The 21,445-nt window shown below is 35.2% G+C and overlaps 1 long non-coding RNA gene across 1 annotated transcript; it reads left to right on the top strand.

The window, feature by feature from the left end:
- The first annotated feature begins 159 nt into the window (after positions 1-159).
- Positions 160-1,893, top strand: LOC114075632. Its single transcript, XR_003576024.1, has 2 exons — positions 160-778; positions 1,595-1,893. It is a non-coding gene; the product is annotated as an uncharacterized LOC114075632 (long non-coding RNA).
- The last annotated feature ends 19,552 nt before the right edge of the window (positions 1,894-21,445 follow it).

The following is a 21,445-nucleotide window of genomic DNA, read 5'->3' as shown; positions in this document are numbered from 1 at the left end:
ATATATATTCATTCTATACGTTATTATTCATTTTTATATTTCACTCAATCTAAAAAAATCATTTTAAATATTACGAGTGGATTTTGCATAGGAAGATTTGAATATAAGTTTAGGCCACAATATATAAGTCATAATTTGAGCCCAATAACTAATAATTCACTATTTAAGAAACAATTTGATCAAAAGCTAAGGGTGGTAGGAAATAATCAGATTTTGGCAATTAAAAAGTAAAGGAAAAATAAATTTGGTCTTCCAAAAAATATAGCCTTCAAAGGCTTTGTCTTCTCCGGCTAATGAACTGCCGGAATGGGCAGTCACCACCCACCACAAACGGCCCCCCCTTCTCCATTATACTCAGACCCCAACAACCACCGTTGCTCCAGCAAAACACCACTAGTTCAGCAACCAACAACCAACCCAAAGAGCTTCCAAACCAGGCCCACAACGCAACCACCGAAAATCTTTAGTTTTTTCTTCTTTTTCAGGTGAAACAGTAACCGAAAACAACTATCAAGAAGCCTCCAAACTGCTGCCAGTTTCTTGCTCTCACCCGCTGCAAACAAACAACAACCAGTGAGATTTCAAGCTCTGGGAACGGCGAGCTTCGGAGCTCACAACAATGACAGCAGCCCAACACCATTTCCGGCGAGACCAGACCCTTTTCCCTTCACGATTTTGTTGTTTTGCAGGTGTCTCAGCTTCGACATAAAGCGCTTGCGAATACAAGCTCCGACAACCTCAATAAATCTCCAGATCTGGCCAGATTCCTAATTCTCCGGTATACTTGGTTCATTTCTTTAATAAGGCCATATTTATTTAAATGATTTGCTAATATAGTTTATGTTTTATGTGTTGCTGATTTTTACTATTTTTATTTGCTTTTACTCATTTATTTTGGTAATTTTTGCTTACTGTCATCTTTCATAATATTTTAAAGGTTGCACTTTGTTTATTTTATTGTTAGCTTTAATTATTAAGATTTTTGTCTTATTAGTTATCAACTTTTCTTTCCTTTGGGTTTCTTATAATAAATATTATTAATGAAATATTACTTCCTATCTATTTTTGAATTGTTGCTAAGTTTAAATGTTATAATGATTACAGTGGACTATTATTCTTATATTGACATTGTTTAATTGATTTATGTTAATATTATGCTTATTTGTGGCTTTGTTCCATTTTTTTTCTTCTTTTCATTGGATTCGCTATTAATGTTATTGTTCCTATTATTATGTTTGATATTACTTGTTAGATTCATGACTATTATTCTTGTGGTTATCAGTATTGATTATGTTGCTCGTTTTGTTGAGGACTAATTTTAGATATTTTGTGTTTCTATTAAGTTGTCATTTTACAAGTTAAAATTTGTCAATAAAAAAATTTCTCCGTTAGTTTTGGAGGTCTCCACATTGTAAAAGACGGAAATTTAGCTAAGTTTATATTATATACTTGTTTAAATTTGGCTGATGAAGAAATCATCATCGATTTCTAAGGCCTTCCATGTTAATAAGACGAGTTTATTCTTAGTTTTTTATTTCATTTATTTTTATTCATATTTATTTACTACTAACACTTTTACTAAATGTCTTTACAGGTACCCAAAGATGCTTTTCCATTGGAGTCATTCGAACGAAGTTCGAATCATATTGTTTTATTAATTATTATGTATATTATCTACGTTAGGCAAATTTTAGGTCGTATGTTATATTATTATTTTATTTTCATTATTTGTGTATGTTGCATTTTATTAGACTTGTATATTATTTTTATTTCCTTCTCAATTTGAAAAAATGAATTCAATCTGGACCCACAATTGTGGATTTCGAAGGGCGCCTAACACCATCCCTTCGAGATAAATTGAACCCTTTATCTAAAATTTTTTGATTTCGTGGATCACTTATACTTTGTTTGGATCATTCTTACTCATTGTTTCATAATGTATTGTATTGTATTGTACTATATTGTACTGTATTATATGGTAGATACAACTTGGTTTGACTAGATTGTATTGTTCGTTGTTGTTAATAATATTTTAATTGTTTGGCTTAATCGTGTCGTACTGTATTATAATTTATAAATTTACTAAAATATCCTAATTATTCTAGAGTAGGACATTTGACTAGATTTAAATAATTAAGATAAAGGGTAAAATAATATTTTGAAATATTATATAATTGAAAAAATAAATTAATTAATAACAACAACACATCAAATTGGTTATTCCATAGAATTGGGATTTTCATTGTTACGTAACAATGAAATTTAACAATACAATACAATTAATTTTAAGTAACAACCAAAACAAACATTGTAGGTGCAGTAACGATACAATACAATACAATGTATAACAATGATCCAAACATAGTGTTAATGGTTTTCTATTTTTTTTCTAAAATTCAGTGTCGACTCTTTTAAAATTTGTTTATTCTTAAAATTCATTAAAATTGACTCAATTAAATATTTTTTAAATCACCGCGATGTTTCTCCCTATTTGAATAGAGTGGGGATGTATACAAACTTTACTTTTATTCTTTACTTCATTGTCGATACTAACGTTTGGTGTCGAGCTTTGTAGGTGATATTTTTAGTGAAGTTAGAATTGTATGTGAAATCGACATTAAATATGAAGATGATCAAAAGTGACACTATCTTAGAAGTGTTGCAATTGAAAATCAACGAGTCTATCACATCAGAAAGATGTTGGTGACCGCAATATCTCCATGGCATTCAAAGTTATCAAATCGTTACAAGTTTTTGATAAAGATTAAAATGAATGCAACAAACTCAAATACTGTTGAGTTTGTTAAGAAAGACGAGAGTGACTTTAATTTTCATGTGAAGAAATTAAGTCATTCACCTCGGTAATTATGTCTTTTAAAGAGAGAATTATAGTCGCGACGTGCATATGCGTCAATTTAGTTTTTTAGTATGTTTGTCGCGTAGCAATTTAGGTATACATGTTTCTTGACAATGTCAAAGTCAAAATTCCAATTTGATGGTTATCCACTCCATAAGTGGATTATATGTTTTGATTGGCCAATCAAAGACTTTCTTATATAGTTTTGCTGGGCGATCCACCCCATAAGTGGTTCGTATATTTGTTTTTCCATTTCAGGTTCCTATTTTTGAATTATAATGGCATATTATCAAGCATCCACCTCATTACAGTTGAAATATTATCGAGAATCCACCTCGTTACAAATGGAATATTATCGAGCATCCACCTCGTTACAGTTGAAATATTATCGAGCATCCACCTCATTACAGTTGGAATATTATCGAGCATCCACCTCGTTACAGATAGAATATTATCCAGCATCCATCTCGTTACAATTGGAATATTATCAAGCCATCCACCTCGTTACAGATGGAATATTATCGAGCCATCCACCACATTACATATGGAATGTTATCGAGCATCCACCTCGTTACAATTGGAATATTATCAAGCCATCCACCTCGTTACAGTTGGAATATTATTGAGCCATCCACCTCGTTACATAAGGAATATTATCGAGCATCCACATCGTTACAGTTAGAATATTATTGAGTCATTCACCTCGTTACAATTGGAATATTATCGAGCCATCCACCTCGTTACAGTTGGATAATTATTGAGTCATCCACCTCGTTACGGTTGAATCATTATTAAGCCATCTGTCTCATTGCAAAGATCGTCAGAGTTCGCCATGCAAAAGACGAGCAATGGCATCTCCAAATCCTCAGCAAACCATGAGTTGTAATGTACATAGTGTGTTCGAAAGCGGGATATAGTGAACATATTTATGTGACATCTTTCATATCAAGAGTAACTGAAAAGCATCGTAAGAGATACAACTTTTTTAGTTACATTTTCTGCTAACAAGTTGTTTCAATCTTTGCCGAGAGCATCCAAATCAAACCACAGGTGCGGACGACATCAACAAGGATGCTGCACAACGCGGAATTATTTTTCTAGCAATGAACTAGGGCATAGTCCGAAGAGGAGTATCAAACTCTTAGAATGCGAGCTGAGGAGCAACTTTCAACACAATCAAACCACACCCCTATCCGAAGGCTTTCCGGTTTTTCTTTGGGTTTTTTGTTTCAGTTTTGCATCGAGAAAATTCCTGATGTTAACCGGACGCGACATTCCAATCCGAGTGACAATGCGCCAAGAGTTTTAGAAATTATGTCCGTATAAGTTCTTAATTATGGGTGTGAAGTGCACCACATTCGTGACTAAGAGGTTACAAGTCTCTTTTTGTACTCGACTTATTTGTCACTCTTCCAGAATCGAAGGTTATCTAGGCATCATAGATTTTCTATCCAACCAATCGAACTACAAGTGACCTGAATTATCATATAGCCTGAGATATGTAGGAAACCCACTTTCGGGGTTCGTCCATAATTCTTAAAGTCCGTACCAAACCCTTTTTTCAAAAGACAAATATGTGATCGGTCAAAGTTGTATTAGTAAATTTTATTTTCCTCAAATTTCTTGCATCAATCCAAGTAAAATGAGGGAGAGCTGTTGACACCCAATTTTGGACCACCACCATATAAATTAATTAATTCGAGCTTCTTCAATTTCAAACGATTTAAAATAATAAGTTTTATAAATTTTTAAAAAATACATAAAGTTTGGACATTATTTTAAATAGTTTTGTCATTTTTAATAATTTATATATAATGTCTACTAATACCCTAAACCTTGACCTTATGAGCACTAGGTCCATAATGGTTTGGAGCCCTCTTCTTGAACCTAGGTCGGTTTTGCTCATGAGATCTACCCCTCCTGAAATTCCTTGAAATCCTTCTAATTTTGGACTCAATTATTTGTGCATAAACCATAAGTCTAGACAAGTTTATGTCATCATGGAGCATGGTCGTACGACACTCTTCTTCAACAAGGTCGTCAATACCGGTCACAAAGCTACTCATCTCATCACTGGGGTAGACACCAAGGATGGACCATACCTAGACAACAAGGTAAACTTCAAAGAATACTCTTACCTTGCCTAAGGTTAATAAAATATTTAACCTTCACCTCCCTCCTCTCACGGGGAAAATACTTTCTGAAGAAGGCTTCCTTAAAATCTTCCCACTCTATAGGACCCGACTCAACCGGCCTATTGTCTTTCCATTGGATGTACCATACTTGAGTAACTTCCCTCAATTGGTATGAATACAACTCCGCCTTCTCCTTAGAAGTCACCCCATAGCACTCAAAACCTTGTACACACCATGAAGAAACTCTTGGGGATCTTATCCCAACTTAGAGACAAGAAAGATAGGAGGATTCATCCTCACAAAGTCCCTAAACCTACAGGTCATAGTACTTTCTAAAGCATTCACGCTAGGCTCGACATCTTTATTCACATTAGTTGTCATGGCTAGGGCTAAAGCAGGTAGAGCCTCACTAATCTCCCCATTTGTCATGTCCGGGGGAACCACCGAAACCTCATTACCTTCACCTCTAATAGGGACTTGATCACCTTGTGGTGGAACTTGTACATCTTGAGGAACTTGAATCCTTGTGGATCTAATCCACCTTGGGGAATTCCCTCACGCACTCCTTCCTCTTCCAACTTTCTTCTAGCAATTCTTATTGAAGTCATACTTTATAATCACAAGAGAAGAGATTAGGAATAAACACATATAACCTTAACTCTATTGGCACAACATAAGAGCAATGAAGAAAGTGAACCTCTATCATCCTATAGTCTCTTGATCATAGATGTATCACGACTCACACCGATGAATAATACTCTACTAGATGTGGCTTTAATGATACTTTTGTTAGAATATAAGGCATCCTTCAAGTCGGGACACAACGTACTCAACCTCTCGGAGGTCTTGTACAAGCCCTTTAACATCATTCATCGCATACATGTATGAAAAGTAGTGAGGAATTAAAACTTTTCACCCAAAATAATAGTACTTCAAAATATCTTTCATTCAAAATCATAGGAAAGACTAAGTCTCAAAGTCGCCCTCTTAGACACACGAATATCTTGGATTACGACCCATACATAAACAAAATAGAAATATCTAAATCTGTTACAATGTCTTTAACAAGAAAACTAAACACATATGTCCTCGAATCAATTGAGGTCATACCACGACTTTGAATTAATGCTAATATCCAAGCTTAACTTCAATGATTCCTCTCAAATGCCACCTGCACTTTTAGAGATAAGATAAAATATATGGAATTAGTACATTAGAATGCAATAAGTAAGGTGACATGCAATTAAAACCATGCTAAAAAGACATTTGCATAAATCATTATATTTTTGAAGAAAACTTCATAAAGTAAGTATAAGAGTCACTTACAAGTAAACATCAACATACATAAGTCACATACCATAATATAGCATCAACATCACTTCAAAACACATAAATATGAGACCCTCCTACCAAGGTTATTCTAAGGCTCACTTGAGTAAGTTATGAATCAGCCACCCATACATCCCCTTCACACACATCTAAGTGATCCTTAAGACTACTGAGATAATATTATTCCCAATTCAACAATTAAACTCCGTACAAAGAATTATTCTAAGACTCACCTAAGTAAGACATGAAGAGACCGCCCACACAACCTCTCCAATACTACCTAAGAAATCCTTAAAGCTGCTCTAGATAAGTACCTTTTCATAAACATGCATTTAATTTAAGTCACTATGTCCATTAAACCGTTTAAGAGACATTCAACAATTAAGGACTTTCACATAAAGGTCTTGGAAACGACCTAGGGAACCTACACACTAGCATCTCCAAAGCCTACTCGTGCAATGTCTAAATAACGTCCGATTCCACTACCATAACGTTGTTGAACTTAAACAACACTAGAATGTATACTACATGATGAGAATTGGAAATAACTGACATAGACCATACCATCTAGGCATGGAATCCAGAGTCTCTCCTACTCTGATGGAGGGTGTTCTACTTGCCAAGGGTAGAACTAGGATACACCGCATGTAGGCACATGATTAAGGAATATCAAGGTCCTCTCTGTACTCTAGTCTCAACTTAAGTAGAGTCACTTCCCAAGCATACTCACTTGGTGCTAGCCTTTGTTCTCATTGAGTAATTCAATCGAAGGGCATATGAAGAGGTAACATATAGAAGTCACAACCAAATCATAATACACCTTACTAAAGGAGGTCCACTAGGGCTACGACACAATGGTTAAATAGGATAGCTTCATGATTTTCCTAAGGAGTTTTTCATGCCATTCCAGCCAACGAACCCCTAAGTCCATCATTCATACAAGAAGGATACCATTACAACTTTCTACTTCATGGATATCATAACCTTTTATCTAGGTTGAAGGTTCCACATTAATGACCCTCTTAACTATGTTCAAGATCATATTTCAATCATACTTATAAATTCATGACAAAGTTTCTTTAGCCTAATAAGTCAAGAGTCATATACATATTCATCATGTATCAAGTAGAGGGACATAGGTGTAGCACAACAAGACACACATACTTCATGTTATCACATTTACAATTATATTCAAGTAGAATGTAGGGACAACAAAGTCTATTACAAGTCACCCTACACACTCTATAGAAACATAATAATAGTTTATGATAGGACTCATATAGTCAATTAGGAAGATTCACACTTTCAACATCAAACAACACACATTAAGACATGCATCTTTATAGTCCACGGTAGACACTTATACTTAACTTAGAAGAACACATGCTTTGGATTCACATATACACATAAGTCTCATAGACCCTCACCATGATCACATATACTAGTTATTAGATGGTAATACCATAATTCATAAAGTAATGCCGACAAGACCATATTTTTTACAATTCATAAAGTAATGCCGACAAGACCACATTCTTCACAAATATATCACATAAGCACCATCACCATAAGTAGACCATACCAAACATCACAATTTAAATACCTATAATACACAATATAAAAAATGTTAGGTCAATATACCACCATTCCATCCACAACAACTCCAATCCGTAGCCAATTCAACCAATTCAATCCATAAAGGCTCTTTCCCATAGCCATAATCACCAATTCAACCCAATAATCGAACTATACAATGATCCCAGATGATACAATATGAAACTCATCAAATTAGGACAGCATATACACAATTCTAACATGCTTCTTACATAATTCAATAACCCAAAGTAAACTACACAAGAATTCAAAACAACGAGATATGATCAAAACACCCATAATATAGCCAAAATAAGGAAATCATGATTTGTATGTTCATAGGAATTTTGATCTAAAATTATTCAATTAACAGAAATTCAATCATAAATTATTGATTCAAAAGTTTTATGCAAAAACCCATGTCTAGATATCAAAATAGAACAATTCATCTTTTGAGGAGTCTTGAGAAACACTTTGAAGTTTGGCTCCTTGAAGAAAGAGAGTTCAAGGATGAAACATCAAACCTTTATTGATGAAAATCCATGAAAATGAAGGAGAATTGATGCATAAATAAATCTCCAAGCTCCCACCTTGCTTCAAGCTACAATCGTGTTCTAGGAAGTTCTTCTTTTGGGATTGAGTTTTGATTTTGAATAATGACTTGACTTGGAGTTCTAGACTAGTAAAACTACTTAAAATACCCAAAAATCCCTTAAGTAACCTTCCAAACTATTTTTATAATTCTAGGTGAAATACACAATATAGCCTTCGCTTGGTCGAGACATATGTAGAAAATCTGCAGGTTTCAATCGACGGACACACCTACGCCTCGTCGACCCACCAACGGACCATCTTGAGAGTCTGTCGGAGGATCTTCCACAAGGGGGGCTAATCTCCCACACTAAGTATGGGTATACTTCCCTAAACGACGGGCCATTGTCCGATGAATAGGGCGTTGACTGGCCACGTTGGTGGAGACTGTTTTGGCAGCCTTGAACCCAAGGTTGGGTCCTCCTAAAGGACCCTTAGGTTTGTACTTGGGGAGTCGTGCTCAGACGTTTCCAACCCAAATACACTATTATAAATTTTAAGAACCTTCTCCATCAATTTCAACTGAAACAAACACGTAAAACATGCAAAGGCACACTAAAACACAAAAGCATGTCTCAAGGTGAAATTTTCGAACGTCTAGGACGTTCTTGGATTTTTGATATCCAAACAATACAAAACTTTAAAAACCGCCTCAAACAACTATTTTAGACCAATTTAATACTTTAAAACCTCATGACACATGTGTTAGGATCTAGCTTCACCTAATTCGTTTTAGAGGTGTTACAGTTATTCATTTCAATCATAACATATGTACTTAAAGAAATCACTCTACGAATCCCCTCAAGGTCCACTTGTGCAATGTATAGATAAAGTACCATACCTTTACCTACACTTATTACACCTATCAAGTCGTTCTAGTTAATATGCATAATTTTACTTTCGTTCATTCATTCTACTTTAGAAAAACTTCGCTATAACCCACATTAGACCATATGAGCATAACATGGAATCCAGTGTTAACCCCTCACATTGAAAGGAGGGCATACTACTTTCCAAGGTAGGAAAAATACATCATAATAACGTCAACATGGATCCACTAGCTAGTTTTCCTATGGGGAATATAACTAAGGAACTAGGAGATTGTTACTCGAAACTCTCCATGTTCCTATTTTTAAGGGACACCTCTCATTTTCAAGTTCACTCGGTGATAAGCTAAATTCCCCTTTTGAAGTATCCTAAAGTCTTCCTTAACATTTATTTATAACATAGGTCTCAGGTGTCTATCCCCTTATATAACATGGTCACTCCTAGATTTTAGGATGACAAGTCCTTTCATCACAACCCAACATTATGTGAGAACATTTCATAATCATCGTAATAAGATGCACAAGAGAATCACTTCCAATCCCTCATAATCATACACCAATCAAAATCTCCCATCCATCATGTGCGTACACTGATCACACAATCATAACTTCTTCATTCGTACTTTAAAGTAAAAATATTATCAAGAATAGACCAACATTAATACATCAATGTGTTCATAACCTTTGAAAGTCTTACCAATGGCTTCCAAGAATATCATTCAAAAACTCATCCCCAAATCCATGATATTCACCCGAAAATTCAGTCATCATCATCATCATAAAGAGTATGCAAGAATACATTAAATTATATATTCCTCAATCATAATCTAGATAGTTCACAAGTTAGGGTTAGGAGAAGAGGGATATTCATGGGTCTTTATAGAGATTTAGGTCAAATCTTGAAGTGATACATCAGTCCACCCATAAACATACATAAATCATCACAAATAATCGAATTAAGACTAAAAAAATTCAAGTTAGAAAGTAGACTCACGAAATTGGATGAAAAGTAGACTTTTCAAGAACATTAAAATCCATATTTTGAAGAATCTCTCGGGGAAAGGTGTCCCAATAGTAAATAGCCTCCATACCTTAACAATCCTTTGATATTTGTGAGGGAAAGTCTTGATCTTGAATCCCTTGAGAAAGCTTGGTCTTCTTTTTCAATGGGGATCTTGAGTTGAGAGAAAATTTTTTGGAGAGAAGTGTGAGTCTTGGGGTTTTTAGACTTTGAAGTGTGAAGACTTATTTAATTAGTTAAAATAACTTAATATACCTAAAATAACTACATTATACCAAACCTAAATTTAATTTTCCAATCGCCCATTGTTTTTATACCCGACTCATAAGTAGAAAGTTTCCCGGCCATTTGCTAATCGGGGCTAACACTCCGAAAATGAAAAATGCTAGAATAGGAACAAGGATGGATATTATTAGAAATTCCAAAAAAGAATAATATTCGTAAAGCAGAAACATAAACTCACTCCTATGAACGTGGAAAATATACTGAAATTTACAAAACCACCCTTGGCTTGTCGCCGGAACCAATCGATGGTCCGTCATTACATGTATGGACCGTCCTGGAAACCGTGGTTTGATAAAGAGAGTCCTAAAAATGGAGACAAGTCTGCATATTCTAAGTATGGACTCGCGACCTCCATTGATGGGGTGTGAGTCAATCAACGAACCGTCGTTTGCCTCGTTAATGGCACACTGTATGGGATAACTTTCTGGGTCAAATGTTTGGGTCTTCTTCGAGGCCCCTTGGGGTGGTCCTTGGGGAGTCATACCCTAATTTTTTGGCTCTAAACACACACTAAGGTTTACCCTAAGTATATTCATAAAGTTTGACCGTCATGCGACTCTCCAAACCCCATACAAAACCTAAATGTACACTAGATCAGTTTCACTCCTCTCTGGATGTCATTGTTGTTTCTTGACGTTTAGTCACTAATACTTCCTAATCAAGTTAATTGCCGTTTTAGGCCGGGAAACACCATTTTTACACATTATACTCTAGCCTAGGTCCTTGGATATCCAATGTATAATAATATCCACCACTTGGGGAAGATTCATCCTCGAATGACACTTTAAACATCTTTTTGGAATTATGACTCAAGACTAGCAGCCCAACCAACCTATGAGACATAAGAATAATTCAATAACAAGGGATAAACATCACTCCCCTCTCATTACAAAAAAACAACATTTATGAGATAGAAATTATGCCAACTAACAATTATGCACACTTTTCACAATATTACATTTTGTAAGGAGGCATGTCTTTCTTCTTTCCATATGGCTCCACATATTCAACAAGAATTACTACATAATTTTATAACTTCACATTTGAGAAATTTTATAAGAAATATCACATAATTCACTATGCCAAAAAAAAGAATCAAGTATCATAAAATATAAAGAATACACAGTTCAAAACATATATGAAACATGGATTTTTCACAATAACGTGCACAATAAAGGAAAATCATAGATGTTATAAACACACTTAAGACCCTTAAAACCAAGATTAGGATAAGTTACTAACCTCAACCTTGACTAGAAGAGGAAGGAAAAAGATGAGTATATTGGTATTTCATGTCGGCCTCAGCCTCCTAAGTAGCATTTTCCAGTAGTTGGTTCTTCCAAAGAAGCTTTCCAGAAGCTACATCTTTATTCCTCAACCTCTTCACTTGCTGGTCTAAAGGACATTTGGTTAGCACCAAAATCTAAACCTTCTAGAGGAAGGATAGACAACAGATAACTTATGCACTTTTTGAGCATTGAAACATGGAAAACCATATGGACCGGATCCAACTCAATAGGTAATTTATACTCATAGACAACTTTATCAATGCATTTCAAAACCTTATATGTCCCCACATACCGGGGTCTAAATTTCTCCTTGTTACCAAACCTCATCACCCCTTTCATGGATTATATCTTCAAATAGGCCAAATCACCCACCATAAACTCAAGATACCTCATTCTATTGTCGACATTTGATTTTTTCTATCTTTGGTCCATCTTCAATCCATCCCTTATGTGTTAGACTTTCTCCACGGTGTAACGACCCTAAAAAATGACTAAGGTATATAGAGCCTCACATGATCCTTAAAAGGTTAATAATGTTAATAAGGTTTTATAGATCTTATAGAGTTGATTTAAAGTGGATTTGAGGTCATTAATCCAAGAATGTCCAAGACATTCGAAAGGTAGTGTTTAGACGTGCTAGTGTGTTCTAGCGTGCGTTTGTATGTTTTATATGTTGTTTGGGATCTAGATTGATACGTAATAATCCTAAATTGTATATGATAATATTTAGGTTCGAAACATCCGGGAAAGACTCCCCAAACACAACCCAAAGGGTCCTTGAGGAGGACCCAAAGGCTGGCCAATGACTGCCTTAGCAATGTCCAAACAACACCCATTAAATGACGCCCCATGCTTTGAACGATGCCCCATCGATTGGAGGCATTGATCCATACTTAGAAGTGTGATATCAACCCCAAAATGGAGCCTCAGTCACAAACGACTACTGTGTAGTAGGGGCACCGTCGTTCAATCGATGTTCCGTCGTCCATGCACGTCGTTTGGAGCCTGCAATTCTATCCTGTACGCTGCATGTTATGGGTGAATTTCCACGTCCCAATTAATATGTGGAAGGTTACTCTAGGTCTATTAAGGTATTTTAAGTAACTTTATAAGCCTAAAATAAATTTTTGAATTTTACTCTTCCAAATAAAACCTTCTCTCCCATATATGAAAACCCCAAAACCTCCATTGAAAACCAAGTTCAAGAATAGCCCATGGAGATGGATTTCAAGTGAATTCTTCTTCAAATTTCGTGGATTATATTGTGATAACGTATGGTAGCCCTTCATCCTTAGTTAATCTTCCATCTAAGGAGTTCTGTCAAAGGTTTTTCGAAAATGATTCTAAGGTCAAAAATTTTATATTTCAATCTAGCCATGAGTTCATTCTCAGATTGATTTAAAAGTCATTCTAATGATATAAGTATGATTAGTCAATGGTTTGAACATGATTTTCAATCCAATTCCATGATGAACCCATGATCTCCTTAATCCTTCAAATTAGCCTTTAATATGGGTCTTGTGATCTTGATTAGATGATGATCCAATTACGATTTGATTATAGTGTACTGCCTATTCATAATTGATATTGATTTTTTTTTGAAATAATCAAGATGATTTTATCTTTAAGAGTTGGTTAGTTAATTTATTTTCTCTAATTAGCTTAGAATGTATATTGAATTGTGTTGATTGGTATGGTCCACTAATGGTGGCGGTGTTTACGTTCTTGTCTACTCCTATATGTTCGATCATGGCCTTGAAGGGAATTTAATTAATATGAACTGTGGTTATGATGATCACAAGTATGAATGCCTTTTGTAGTCTTCCATTCTAGTATGATGATCTAGGGGTATTTCTGATGTTATGTATAATTGATGATCATTTTAGGGTTAGGTATGGTCTATATGACTAGTTGCGATGAATACTCTTGTAGCATGACCCCTACCTGGATAAACCCTATATTAATATGTGATATTTTGCATGTAGGAGTCTTCAATTTTAATGTTGAATATGCTCTTATCTCCTATGATGTAATGTGGGTGTGACCTAGATTCCCTAGGTGTTCTATTTTGAGTTTTCATGACTTGACGGGTGTATTGTTATGTATTATGATCCTTGGAGTCTGGTTTCCTAAATAGATAGGTTGTTGCTCTTATGTGATCACGATGACCAATATGAACACACACACACTCATGCAAAATTATGAGTAGGATAGATTCATGGAGTCAATTGAAAAGATAGTTCTCATATGCACCCTTATCTATTACTGTGCATGTAAGGTGATGATTAATGTATTCATGAACATGTGTGACTAGAGGTGTTTATGTGAAGGTAGATATCACATATGTATGCACATAAACATGATTGTATGAATGGTAGAATTATGTTAAAGAATATTCTCACATGAAGTAGGTTCTATGATGAAAGGACATTCTCATCTTAGAAATCTTTGAACTATATGATGTATAAAGGAGCAAGCTCATAAAGCCTACTTTATGAACTAATATACTAAAGGCTTAAATATGTTTAAAAAGTGAGTTTGATCTTAGCACTTAGTGAACATGAAGAATGAGAATGGCAACTTCACATTTAGTAAGTCCAAATTCCCACAATTTAACCTTCACGTTTAGCAAGTCTAGGATTTCAACATAGATGTTGTATCATGAGATGAAAACCTCCACGTGTATCAAGTCAAGGTTTCTAGTAGCAATCTCCTAATTTCGTAACTACGTGCCCCCATAGGTCTTATCTTAGTGGATCCATTAGAATAACTATTATGTATGAAGGTCCTACCTTGGCAAGAAGTACCTTCTTTTTTTGGTGTGGGAGTAGAACACCGGTTTCGTGTAGCTCACATGGTCTATGTCGGTTATTGCTATGTCGCTCGAAAGTTAAGAGATGAACTTAAGATAATAATATGGACTCTAATCATCTACTTGAGGAGGTCACTTTGTATAGGTATGATTATGGATCCTACCCATGCATTGCACTAGTGAAATCTAAGAAAGGATAAGATCAGTACTTGTATGAATGATGACATATGTTATGTATGATTTGTATGAATGCATATTAATGTGAATTTGTTATGTTAAGACGTGAATTATGACTATATATGTGAGTTACACTTATGACTCCTATGTGAATTGCTTAGTATATGTGGGGGTATGGGACTCCATGTGTACATTGCTCAAGTAACCTTGTGATGGGGTTGTGAGGGTGGTTTGCATATGTTGTGAACTAAATGAGTTATGACTAAGGTTATAGTAAAGGAATAAGTCCTTATATGATACTATGAAGCATGTGCCTTATGTCTATTAATAAATTAATGTGTTATGAATTGTTTAATATGATATTCCTAGTCAAGGGTGACTTCTTAGGACCACTTGGTATGAGTGGTATTGTAGGATACTACCTATACATTGCACTAGTGAGACTTCGGGGTTGTCTTAGGTGATGGTTTTTATGTGAAGTTTATGTTTTATGACGTGCTTATGAACTTATGATTATCTGTGGTTGTGTTGATGCAACATATTTATCAAAGACCATCTTAGGTGACTTTAAGGTGATATATTGTAGTAAGTACACTTGAGGGTTGCTTAAGGAAATAAGTGAAGGTAAAAGAGGGGTAATGAGTTGTTTGTAATGAATGTACTTCAAAATGTGATAATTGGTTTTATGTGTTATTAAGAATAGTGTACATGTATACTTTATGTATATAAACTATGTTGTGGTTATTGTTCGAATGTCGATGAAATTTACTAAAAAGACAAATTGCATGATTTCTTAGTAAATATCCCATTTAAATGTACGTTTTTTGCATGGTTGCCATGCTTAGTGCATTCTTTTACTAATATTCTTCTTCTTCATATTTTTACACAAAGTGTAGGTGGTGATTGCTAGAGGATGTCTCTTAAATGAAGAGCTTGGATACATCTCCCAAGTTCAAGGAAAGGGATTCTTATGATTCAAGGATTTCCCTATTTCAAGTTCTTATTCAAATTATGTAATAGTTCAGATATTATTTTATGTTGTTAAGGGTCGTGTCCCTATTCTACTCTATTGATGTTGAGTCTAATAAGGCAAAAGAGGCTTAGAGTCTAACAATGTATTATGATACTTCATATATGAAGTAATGATTCTAGCATATGATGTGCTATGACAACCTTTAATTTTTCCGCTATTTTTATGATTATGTGATGAATGATGTCTATGGGCTTGTATAAGACCTCTGAAAGGTCGAGTACGTCGTGTGGAGACTTGATGATGCCATAAATTCTAGGGTATATCCTCGGGTCGTTAGAAACTGGTATCAAAGCATATGGTTATAAAAAATGGTTTTATGGTCCAAATTCTTATATTTCCACATCGATTAAAGTCTAATTCATCGGTGGTGACTCGTGACACATATATGAGCGAGAGGCTATAGGACAATACAGTTTCACTTTCTTCACTACTCTTCTGTCATTCTGTAGAATTTAACTCTATATGATCTCTCTCTTATGTTTCTTATCTAGTAGTCGTTTAGATGTGATTTGTTAGAAGGGATGCTGTCTCAAGGATTGACAAAGTAAAGTTGAGTTTTGATGCTAGGATTGACAAAGTAAATTTGAGTTTTGATGCTTACTATGCTTATTTTGACTTGATGAGTATATGTGAAGATAAATTTAGTATGCTTTCATGTGATGCCATTTATGGCTATATATGTGATTTATTAAAAATGAGATATTATCTTATGGTATGGTTTTAACTTGTTAAGAGTTGTTATAGTTTAATGGAATTCCCTTTTGGAATGACAGGTTGCTATATGGTTTTGTATGATGATAGTATAATGTCATGGTTTAGGCTTGGAATATTTTGGAGAAATGTGGTAAATAGCTTAAGATGCATGTTACCCTTGGATATGTGATGTTTCATAGTTTCCCTTGTGTGGATTGGAGTCTTTTGTTTAGGCTTGATCCTAAGGAGTGAATGTAGTGTGCTTACCTTGTGGGGTGATTGTGGAGTATGATAGTAAATGGGAGAACCCTTACGACTATTTGATTAGTTCCCTATAAGAACCTATTCTACGAGTGGGGAAAAAGGTAGAAAGGTTTTTATTCTATATGAGTTGGGAGTATGTTTTTCCCTAAAGTGATTTAGAGGGTAGTATGTACCCCTTAACTCTCAAGAGAAGGAGAGAATTGATGTTGACCTACTTTGAAGTGGTTAGTTGTATTTTAGATTTGATATTAAGCATGACCAATTGAAATCTTTTAAGTTGGATATTAAGTATGCCTAATTGAAAAAAAGTGCTTAGATGTTATTTAGGTATGATTGGTTGGAAGGTTCCACAAAAAGTGGTGAGCCTTGTAGGCTTGAATTCGAAACTTCTTACCTTATTAGAACTTGGTGGTAGAATGTGATGAGGTATGGAGTTATCCTTGGTATTCATTATGTAGTTAAGGCCTCATGGGGATTGGTAGCATGACCTATCTTGATTATTGAGTTAGTAATATCCTTGGGATGAGAGTTAGAAGGAAAAACCCTCAATGATCTCAAGTCTCCTTATGTGAGGAGTATATGGGTTTGGTCTTGCCTTGCCTTGACCTTGATGTTTAAGGTCATGAGGTGAAAAATCTCTATTAGGCTTATCCCAAGTGGGGGATAATATGCATGGATGGTAAGGTTATGAATGCATTAAAGGTCCTATTTTGTGTTCTCTTGAACTTCCCTAGATTAAGAATCACATTGAGTGATGAACATGAAGTGGAGTAAGTTAGTTACTCATTTGTGATCTTTTGAATTCCTCACCTAGTAGAGTGTGAGTGAATGGATAGTCGAAAATGGTTCGTGCTTGATAAATGGAAGGAGGTGATAGTAAGAAATGTCTCTTAAGTGAGGTAAGTTTCTTTTAAATGGGTTTACCCTAAGTAGGGCATGATGCTGTGAGTAGTAAGGTGGTAGATATTCCTATCTTTTCCTTCTATTCCTACTCAAGCTTGAAACCAAACAGTTCCTAAGTAGCTTGTTCATGATGGGAGTCTTGCATATGAATATAAGTTGCCTGTTCTCCATATGTTATGCATGTATTAATTGACACTACGTTATGCATGTATTGGAAGGTCATTATTGCTTGAAAAAGGGATTTTTATCAAATTGATTGTTTCTCATGTTGTTGTGACTCTTGATATGATTAATGCGCATTTAACTTCATGAGATGTCTAGATGACATGCTTGACAACACTTTTGATATGAGGGATTTTTGGCCCAATAATGAGGTATTGAGTTTTATTTAAATAATGAAAGATGTATCCCTTTAAAATGTGTGACTTTTATGACTTGGGAAGTATTAATGTAGGCTCACTCTTGAGAAGTGATGGTATGTCTAGCCAATGTCATCAATGTGTGCCTATAAACTATAACAATTTTCCCAAATAATGCATGTTTATGAAAGCTAGCATTGTGCTAGGAATTTAAACTATGGGAAATAACTTCCTATTGTTGTGAAGTGTGTGTGTGAGCTGCCATGTTGACTTCATAAGGAAGAAAGTTTGAGCATAATTACATGGTAATGTCATATATGACCTTGACGTTATTATGTCTAGACTATAAGATTGTTGTTGACCTACATGATTCATGATTTATGTTCAACTAAATATATTGCTTTATTTTTCTCGTGAGTTCAAGTGTAGATTGTGACTATCTGTGAGATTGAGATCCATTGTATGTCTAACCTGATGGTTAAATAATGGGCATGCCTAAAAGTTGGAGAAGGTAGTTCCTCCACATGGCAATGAGTATGAAGAAGTATGTAAGCATGAAAATAATTGTAGAAGTAGTCCATGTTTGATAATGTTGCTTTAATTGCATGATTGTATGAATGATGTTCCTTTTAAGTTTGGTGCACTGACTATCATGTGATAACATGTTCAATGATGTGATCTGCTCTATGGTTCATTAAGTTCTTGAAAGCATTTTAAAAGTTCCAAGTGTCATTCGAGAACGAATGTTTCCAAGTCGGGGATATTGTAACCACCCTAAAAAATGAACTAAGGTATCTAGAGCCTCACATGAGACTTAAAAGGTTAATAACATGTTACACCAAATGAAAAGAAAGTCACAGGAGCATGTTAAGAGTTAGAATTCCCCGACTCCGTTCCTATTTATTGGCGTTCTTTCTACTTCAACATCAACTTCGTTAGCTATCTAATTGATCCTCCCTCTTCTTTGGCTGCCTATTAGGAGGATTATGTTGGACCTATGTGATCTCATTACAATGTTCTTTTAATTATAAAGATAAAAATCAAAATTGGGTGTCTCTATATATATCAAAGGGTTTACAATAATAATGTATTTGGCAAATCAAATACCATGGTCTAATTATCAACCATTCTAATTAATTGATAACATTAGTATTAGTTGGAAATTTTGTGAAAGATTCCTTGAATCAAATAGGGACTTTTCATTTTCCAAATCGGAACTTAATTAAACTAAAGAAAAGAGCATCCGAACAAGAATACGGTTCAGATATCCCAGGGTTTGAATTTTGTAAAGAAGCTGTTGAATGCGTTGTTCCACCAGCTCTGAAAAAATAGCAGGTACATGCTCTAAATGCTCTAAAAAGCATAAAGCATTTGCTGACGTTCGCCCCTTTCATTTTCAACATTTCAAATTCTTTGATTAAATTAAGAAGTGCCGACCAGCAGCGGGATGCTACTTACGAGCTGGTCAGGGACATGTTTTTGTCACTCTTTCGATGCTATGCCATTATGGTGGCACGGGAACCATCGAATAGCGGCTGTTTTCATCTCATCGCTGGTGTACGGCAGTCTGTTCAGGGTTCAAACTCAATGATGTCTATAAGTTGTTTTAGATCTTGTATAACTGATTTGAAGTTGTTTGGAGGTCAAACGTCCAAAAACGTCCAAGACGTTAGAAAGTTAGTCTTTAGATGTTCTAGTGTGTCCTTGCGTTCCTTTGTATGCTTAATATGTTGTCTGGGGTCTAAATTGATAGGTAAGGATCCGAACATGTATATGAGCGTATTTTGGTTGTAAACGTCTGTGATTGACTCCCCAAGGACCATCCAAAGGGTCCTTGTGGAGGACCCAAAGGCTGGCCAATGACTGCCTTGGCAGTGTCCAAACTACGCCTATGAAATGACGCCCCATCGATTGGGGGCATTTTTCCACAGATATATGTGTGATCTCAGCCCCCACAATGGAGCCTCAGTAATAAACAATGGTTGTGCAGTACGGCGCCGTCGTTCCATTGGTGGTCTGTCGCCCATACACGTCGTTTGGAGCCTGCAATTATGTCTTATGCACTGCCATGCTAGGAGGAATTGTCAAATTCACCCTACGTTCCAATTAAAATGTGGACAACTATTTTAGGCCTATTAAGGTATTTAAAGTCACTTTATAAGCCTAAACTCCAATTTAGAATTTCACCCTTCCAAATCAAACCTTCCCTCCCAAACCTGAAAACCCAAAACCTCCATTCAAGATCAAACTGAAGAACACCCAATGGAGATGGATTTCAAGTGCATTCTTCTATAAATTTCATGGCTTAGGTATGGTAGCCCTTCATTCTTAGTCAATCTCCATCTAAGGATTTCTTTCAAAGGTTTTTCAAACATGATTCTAAGGTCCAAATCCTATCTTTCAATCTAGCCATGGGTTCATTCTCAAATTGATTTCAAGGTCATTCTAATGATATAATTATGATTAATCAATGGTTTAAACATTATTTTCAATCTAATTCCATGAAAAACCCATGATCTCCTTAATCCTTCAAATTAGCCTTTAATGTGGGTCTTGTAATCTTGATTAGATGATGATCCAATTATGATTTGATCATAGTGTATTGCTTATTCCTAATGTTATCTATGTTAAATGACATTTAATTGTTTGGGAGAAGATCTAGATGATCATAGCTTGGAGAGTTCGTAACTTAACCTATTTCCTCTATTTCGCTTAGAATGTATAATTAATTGTGTTGATTGGTATGGTCCACTTATGGTGGTGGTGTTTACTTTCTTGTCTACTCCAATATGTTTGATCATCACCTTGAAGGCAATTGTTGTAATGTGAATTGTGGTTATGATGATCACAAGTATGAATACCTTGTGGAGTCTTCCATTGTCGTATCATTATCTAGGGGCCTTGATGAGGTTATGTATATGTGATGATCATGTTAGGTTAGGTATGGTCTACATGACTACTTGTGATGAATACTCTTGTAGAATGACCCTAGCCTTTATGAACCCTATATGAATACGTGATCTTATGAATGTAAGATTCTTCTATTGTAATGTTAAATATATTCTTCTAATCTAATGTTAAATATACTCTTGTCTCTTATGATGTAATGTGGGTGTGTGACCTAGATTCCCTAGGTGTTCTATTTACGAGTTGATTATGACTTGAGGGGTGTATTGTATATGTGTTATGATCCTTGGAGTGTGGTTCCCTAAATAGATAGGTTGTTGCTCTTATGATATAATGATGACTAATATGAACACACAACATACTCTTGCAT

The sequence above is a fragment of the Solanum pennellii genome, chromosome 1, assembly GCF_001406875.1.
Source record: "Solanum pennellii chromosome 1, SPENNV200".
In the NCBI taxonomy this organism is placed as follows: Eukaryota; Viridiplantae; Streptophyta; class Magnoliopsida; order Solanales; family Solanaceae; genus Solanum; species Solanum pennellii.
The sequence above is the reverse complement of the archived record's forward strand: the minus strand, read 5'-3'. Positions and strand labels throughout refer to the sequence as shown.